The following is a 7,184-nucleotide window of genomic DNA, read 5'->3' as shown; positions in this document are numbered from 1 at the left end:
TGCTGCATTGCTCGCACTTCCCGCTACTTAGCAGTGGGTGTCAGGTTACATTGTGTTGCATTCAATGTTGTCGGAAAAAAGAGTTTCATGCGCTTAATGTCCGATTTGCCATAACTATTTATTGAATTCATTGTCGCTAGGTAGGGTGGCAACAGGAGTGGCAATGCTCTCGTTTGGGGTGGCAACTGCCACCCCATGCCACCCCAGTAGGTCTGCCCCTGGTTCACATTGTTATGGACAACTGGCCGTCTATCCATCCATCCATACATCCATCGCAGGATAACAAAAAGACAAATGACCACTCCAAAAAGCAATTTAGAGTAAGATACTCTGGCAGGAAGCCAGAGTACCTGGTGAGAAATCATTCACAAGAAAATATGTTATTCTCTTGCTGAATGACTCCAGACTGGCAAGTAAATCCAAAACCTTCTTTCTGCAAGGCCCCAATGCTGACAACTGCACCACCATGTCACTCATTGTGTATAAAATGAATAGCAATAATAACAGTACATCCGGAAAATATTTGCAGCCCTTTGCTGTTTCCACATTTTGTTAAGTCACAGCCTTGTCCGAACTAGTTTTAAATTATACTTACAAATACCCTGTTATTACATTGTGGGTATTTTTTTTTTTTTTTTGGGGTGGGGGGGGAGTTTTGCAAATTTATTGAAAATAGGAAATCAAATCGATATGGTAGCATTGCCAGATAAAAGCCACTTTTTAATAAAAGGCACATGGTGGCCTGTCTGGAATTTGCCAAAAGCACCTTAGACAAAGATTGAACTCTGCGGTGTGTTTGCCAGGCATCAAGTTTGGAGGAAACCAGGCATGAGTCATCACCAGGCCAACGCCATTCCTACAGTGAAGCATGGTAGCGGCTGCATCATGCTATGGGATTTTTTTTTTTTTTTGCAGCAGGAACTGGCAGACTTGTGAGGAAGAGGGAAAGATGAATGCAGGAATGTACAGAAACATTCTGGATGTGAACTTGCTCCAGAGCACCTTGACCTTACACTGGGGCAATAGTTCATTTTTCAGCAGGACAACGACCCAAAACATATGACCAAGATCCCAAAGGAGTGGCTTCAGAACCACTTTGTGAACGTTCTGGAGTGGAGAGTCCAGACTAGAATTTCATTGAACATCATTGGAGAGATCAGAAAACAGCTGCACAGACATCTCCCATCGAACCTGTTGGAGCTTGAGAACTGCAAAGAAAAATGGGTGAAACTCCCTAAAGATAGTTGAGCTAAGCAGGTTGCATCATATTCAGAAAGACTTGACTCTGTAATTGTTGTTAAATGTGTATCAACAAAGTATTAAACACAGGCTGTGAATACTTAGGTATGTTGGTTTACTTGGTTTTCTGTTTTTAATTAATTTGCAAAAATCTCAAAACCCTTTTCCCACATTGTCATAATGAGATGTCTGTGTGTGTAAGTTTGAGGAAGTAGATTATTAAATACAAGCTGGAATAACATAAAATGAAATGGAATATTAATCGCTGTGATTACTTTGTAGACGCACTGTACAACAGTCAGTGAAGCAATGTTGTACAGTGCTTTTAATATTCATTGACACCGCTAATCACACAAAAAAATGTTCCACACAGAAAAATCAAAAAATAAAAAAAAAAAAAAAAAAAAAAAAAAAAAAAAAAAACAGAGCTGCAGAGTCTGGGTTGTGGGTGACGTTGGCTGGGTTGATTAATTCAAGAAGGCTCTACAGCAGAAGCCATTGCAGCTGGTGGGACTCTGCACAGTCCTCAGGAACCAATCTTTTTCCTGCAATCAAGAACTCTCACACAGATACACACACAGAGACAGAGAAAGAGAGGCTCCAGGCAGGAAAGGAGGATAAAACAACTACATCTTCCCAGTGTGTGTAATCAGTGCAATCAAGGCTGGATTCATTTCGGATGAGGGTGAAATAAAAAGTAGATTGAGAACTCTGATGAAGGATAGACAGGTATAGTAGACAAATAATGGGACTTGTGTATAAGAAAACTAGATAGGTAGAAAGGCTATATCTGAGTGAGATGTGAAAGAGGCGATGCCAAAGCAGAGGCAAGTGGCACTTTGGTTTGCAGATCTTTTGCGTGATGTGTGGAAGGTTGCATTTTGAGGTCTGCACAGGTGAAATACTTAGCAGTGTCTTTTGCATTCATAAACAATGAGCTGTGGTGACTGAAGAGGAATGACAGCAGTATAAGTAATTGGGGTTTGAGGTGATGTAAGAACACAAATAATACAATTCTGAAATGAAAGAAAATTACACACCATTTTAAGTGTTTTTTTCCCTCAAAATATCTAAAAGTATGACAAAGATCTGTGACCAATCTGCTTTAAGTGAATATATGGTAGAACCAGCGAAACGAAGACAACAAAGGAGATTTATGGATGTGGTGAAAGAGGACATGGACTTGGTTGATGTGAGGCCAGGGGATGCAGAGGTTAGGACTAAATGGAGACAGATGATTCACTGTGGCAACCCCTGAAGGGAAAAGCCAAAAGAGAAGAAGAATACAGCTGGAAGTATTTTGTGGTATGTTCCTACAGGGTTTGTACATCTGGAGAACAAATTTTTTGCTCACTCAACTTTGCAAAAATAACTAAATTACTGAATGGAAAGCATCTGTGAGCAATAATTTTCAAATCTTGCAACAGAGTCTCCATTGTATTCATAGTTTGTGCTTCTGTACTTCGTCTGAACCAGACTTAGACACACGTTTGACTTGATCAAAACTATTCCACTGGCTGTATGTTCATCCTCAGTGTCCTCCTTGGATCCATACCTCAACCCTTTGCTCCAGTCGTTTGCAGCCTCGATTTGGTTTTTCTTCCATGGTTCCCCTTTACTCATCCATGCTTATCCGTCGATGTTGAACAGCTTCTCTGCATTTCCCATAGAGAGGTAACCCCACAGCATTACACTGAAACCAATTTTCACAAACTCTATGGCAAATTGGTGGAGCCCCACCAATTCATTAAGTGTCTGTGAATTCACCAATTTATAGATTTTTCAAATCCCTTGTCTGCAGGTTATCAGAATCCATAGAGACTATATCTAGCTGGTTTATTGGAGAAGATCTGCCTGGATTCTAACAGCCTATGTCTAAATTCCCATCTCGCTTCCTTCCATATCGCCTGAATCAGATAGGTCCCACAGAAGACATTCATTAAACAGCTGCTCTTCGCTTCTCACAACTGTCTCTTGGAGCTGATTCAGGTTTATTTTAGCCACTTTGACTAGTCCCATGGATGTTATTTTATATCTTAGAAATTGGGCTAAAAGCAATCCAGACAAACCTTACTTATTTTTCTAGAATCATTCACCATGCCTGACTTACCACCATCAAAGAACACATGAAGTAAGATGATTCATTAAGTCCAATGTCCACACAGCTTCTAAGCTTTTTCCATGCTCAATTTATTACTAATGCTTTGGAGCATAATTCAGAAGCATCAATCAAGATAACATTAAGGCAAACGAATAAGGTAGAATCAGCTTTAATCTAAGACACCTTTCCCTAACTCTGAAACAGAGAGAGCTAAAAGAAGACATTGATAGACGGAGGATTTGAACCCCAATACAGGCCTGATGATGAGCGAACCCCAGCAGTGTGAGCACGAGGAACAGCAGGCTGAAGCCAAGCAGAGGTCCTCAGGGGAGTCTGTCAACGGTCCCCATTTAGCTAGTTGATGGCAGCCACCTTCTCTGGACTAATGTGTTTTTGCTCTTGTCTTGGTTATGGGACCTCCAGGCCTCGGCTGATGGCAGAGATCCAATTTAGAACGGCAGTCATTCGTAATTCTTGGGGTTTTTTCCTCAGACACAAAACAGCCCTCTGCAGCTCATAGATCCTCTTCACCTTGTTCTAAGGCCTTTGGTCCGTCTAGACATGAGCAAGGTTGACTGCTTGGAAGGAAAGCCCAAAGTTTCTCATCTTGGTGGTAGACTTCATGGGCTTGTTCAGCTACTGACACCCATAACCTCGTTGATCACAGCTCCATAAAAGGAGAGAGAAGTAAACTTTATCTTTGCCCAACATGAATTAGCCATCAGGCCTGCATTAGATGGAGTTCTCTGTCCTGCTTAGAAAAGTCTTGACCTGAGGTTGATTAAAGGTCACTTTCTCATTGTGCAGTTTGCTTCTTCTGTCCTCTGAGCAATTTTGCTTCCCTCTTTCCTATCCACACAGACTCTGTACTGTGCTTGCAGCCAAAGGTACAGCTACTAAACCGAGGTTGTTTTCACTCATTCCCTACTAGTGGAAGAACTACATCTCTTTTTTTGCAAGATTTGAAACAAAATGCAAAACACTGCCAGTCAATCTTCCGGCCATTGGTCTTCAGGAACACTAAGTACTTTGGGTACTGAAAAGAGTACACCCAAAAACGTCACCTGGACCACATGGAGTACTTGGGAAGGTACTGAAAGTGCGCTGACTAGTTAGTTGGCATGCATTGACTTCTGTCTAGTGTTATGTGTCTTGTTTTATTGTAAAAGCCTTAAGCAGAGCTTGTAGTCTTAATCACAAAGTGACTTGAGAATCTAAGAAAGGATCTGGTGAGTGGATTTGAGGTATGCTCCAAAAAGGTTGTTTGAGCTCAAAAAAGTACAGGAAAGCACAAGGAGTCTTGATTGTTGTAACCATGTAGGACAATCAGGCACCACTGAGGACTCCTGCCAGTCCCGATGCGGAAATTGCAAACAGGTGAATCATCAACACAGCATGAGGAGGCCACACTCAGAGAGAATCAGCATCATGGAAGGGAGGGGGAAAGAAGGGATGTAGCACAAGGGCACACAACTCAACCATCCTAAAATCATAAAAGACGCTGGTGATCTGTTCAGGTCATGCTGAAACTTGTAGAAGGCAATCACGCTACCTTAAGGTTTGGGATGGAGTAGGGAGTCTCTCCTCTAAGCAGCAATCAGAAGTGGTATTTTTTTTTTATCATGAGTTTTATCTATAAGCTCAGTTAATATCCAGTCTGTTTAAAATGTCTGGGCTGCATCCACTTTGTTGGAACAATGCGAACAGATGGGGATGATAGGATATTTCCCACATGTCAAATGTTTGCATGTCATCCTCTTGGGGGAGTATCCCTTGACAACTGGTTGAAAAAAAAATCACAGGCAGCCTGGGTCTTCTTCAATCAGTGGCGGTAATGAATCTTACGAGAGTGTGTTTTTTAGGAAGCTTAGGTGGATCCGGTGAATCTAGCTTGGGCAGTGCCTTGACAACTTTCCATTTTGGTCATCTTTTTATGCCAACAGACACCATTCTATGCAGATTCTTGCTTCGGTCACAAAGTAAGAATCAAGGTTCACCCTGGGCAGGTTTCCACTGATGGGACAACACAGAGACATCGGACAAACAGTCATGCACATACACACTCACAGGGAATTTAAAGAGACCAATTAACCCACCAGGCATGCATTTGTAGTTGGTGTTTGACTTTACAAGGTCTCATTTGGCTCATTTCAAACAGTGAGGGTTACATCTTTAGTGTTAAAAAACTGCTGTTACAGTAAAACAAGGGGGGAGGAAGTTGATTTTAAATTTTAAAATGTCACTTTGGTGAACAATATTGCATAGTAATGCAATATTGTTATAATACAGGATTATTAAAATTTCTTTAAAATGACAACCATAATGTTGAAATGAAAGCATTTATATTTAAAATTACTCTCCTAAACTGCTACACTGAAAATAAACATACAGTAGTTCAACAAAATAAAAATGTTCAAATTTTACTGTGGTAATCCCCAAGCATTTAATGAAATACTGACATAAATATAGTAAGCAGAAATTTAAAACTTAATGCTTTACTATCATTATTTACCCAATGGTTTTGTTTAACTGTTTGAATGTATTTTCCCTCACAATATTAGTATTTTGTACTTAAAATACAGTTGACATTTTCAAGCAACTCAAAGCATTTTTGTTTAATATTTAAGGAAGAAAGAGTTCTATTATTCTGATACTGGTCTAACTTAGCCCACAAACAGTACCATTAGTATAGCTTAGATCGTAAGGGAAACCATTGAAAAATAGCTTAACGCTTTTTGATTTACAGTTATGTTCATAATAGCATTGTGATAAACTTCAACATTTTTCAAATAAATTGTATTTTTAATTAACACAAATGCATTGGAGACACTGCACATTCTATTTCAAAGCAAGAAAATTGGAAAAAGTAATTGAATATAATATTTTACAGAAAGTCCAGAAATACAATGGCCAAAAAACAACAGTGTGCTGACATCTTTCTTTACAAATTCAAAAATATCCTGTAAAAACTAAGAAAAGATTTAACTTTCCTGAGAATCATAAATTACTGTTTAGTTGGATAACCCCTGTTTCTAATAACTGCTTTACATCTGTGGTACATGGACTTGTGATGCCTTGCACCGATCAACAAGTATTGCAGCCCAGGACAACTGTACTACCTTCCACAGTTCCTCTGTTTTTATTGGTTTTGCCTCATGAACAGCATATTTATACCAGTCCACAAGTTTTGTAAGAGTTAAAGGTTTGGGGATTGTGCTGGCCACTCCATTACTTGAATTCTGTCTGGAACCATGATTCTGCTCGCTTGCTGGTGTGTTTGGGGTCATTGTCTTGTTGAAACACCCATTTCAAGGCTATGTTCTCTTCAGCATACAGCAACATGACTTCTTCCAGGATTCTGGTGTACTCAAATTGATCCATGATCCCTGGTATGTAATAAATAGGACCAACGCCATAGTACAAGAAACATCCCCATATCATGATGCACCATCATGCTTCACCGCCTTCACTGTGTATTGTGGATTAAACCCAGTGTTTGCAGGGCGTCTGACAAACTGTCTGTGGCCCTGAGACCCAAAGATAATCTCACTCATCAGTCCACAAAATATTATACTGCTTCTTTTAACACGTCAATGCGTTCTTTGGCAAATTTTAACTGCTTTAACACGTGTATTTTATTTTTTTTTAAACAATGGGCTTCTTGCTGGTAGCTTGGGTTCACGTAGATGTGGTCTGATTGTTACAGTACTCACAAGCAATCTCAGATATTCTTTGATCCTTCTGGAGCTGATCATTGGCTGAGCCTTTGCCATTTTGGTTATTATCCAATCCATTCAAATAGTCGTTTTTCTTCTTCCTCACCTTTCTAGTTTTGGCTGCCATT

Source organism: Poecilia latipinna, unplaced genomic scaffold (assembly GCF_001443285.1).
Source record: "Poecilia latipinna isolate Pla-1442-1.1 unplaced genomic scaffold, P_latipinna-1.0 Scaffold437, whole genome shotgun sequence".
NCBI lineage: Eukaryota > Metazoa > Chordata > Actinopteri > Cyprinodontiformes > Poeciliidae > Poecilia > Poecilia latipinna.
The sequence above is the reverse complement of the archived record's forward strand: the minus strand, read 5'-3'. Positions refer to the sequence as shown.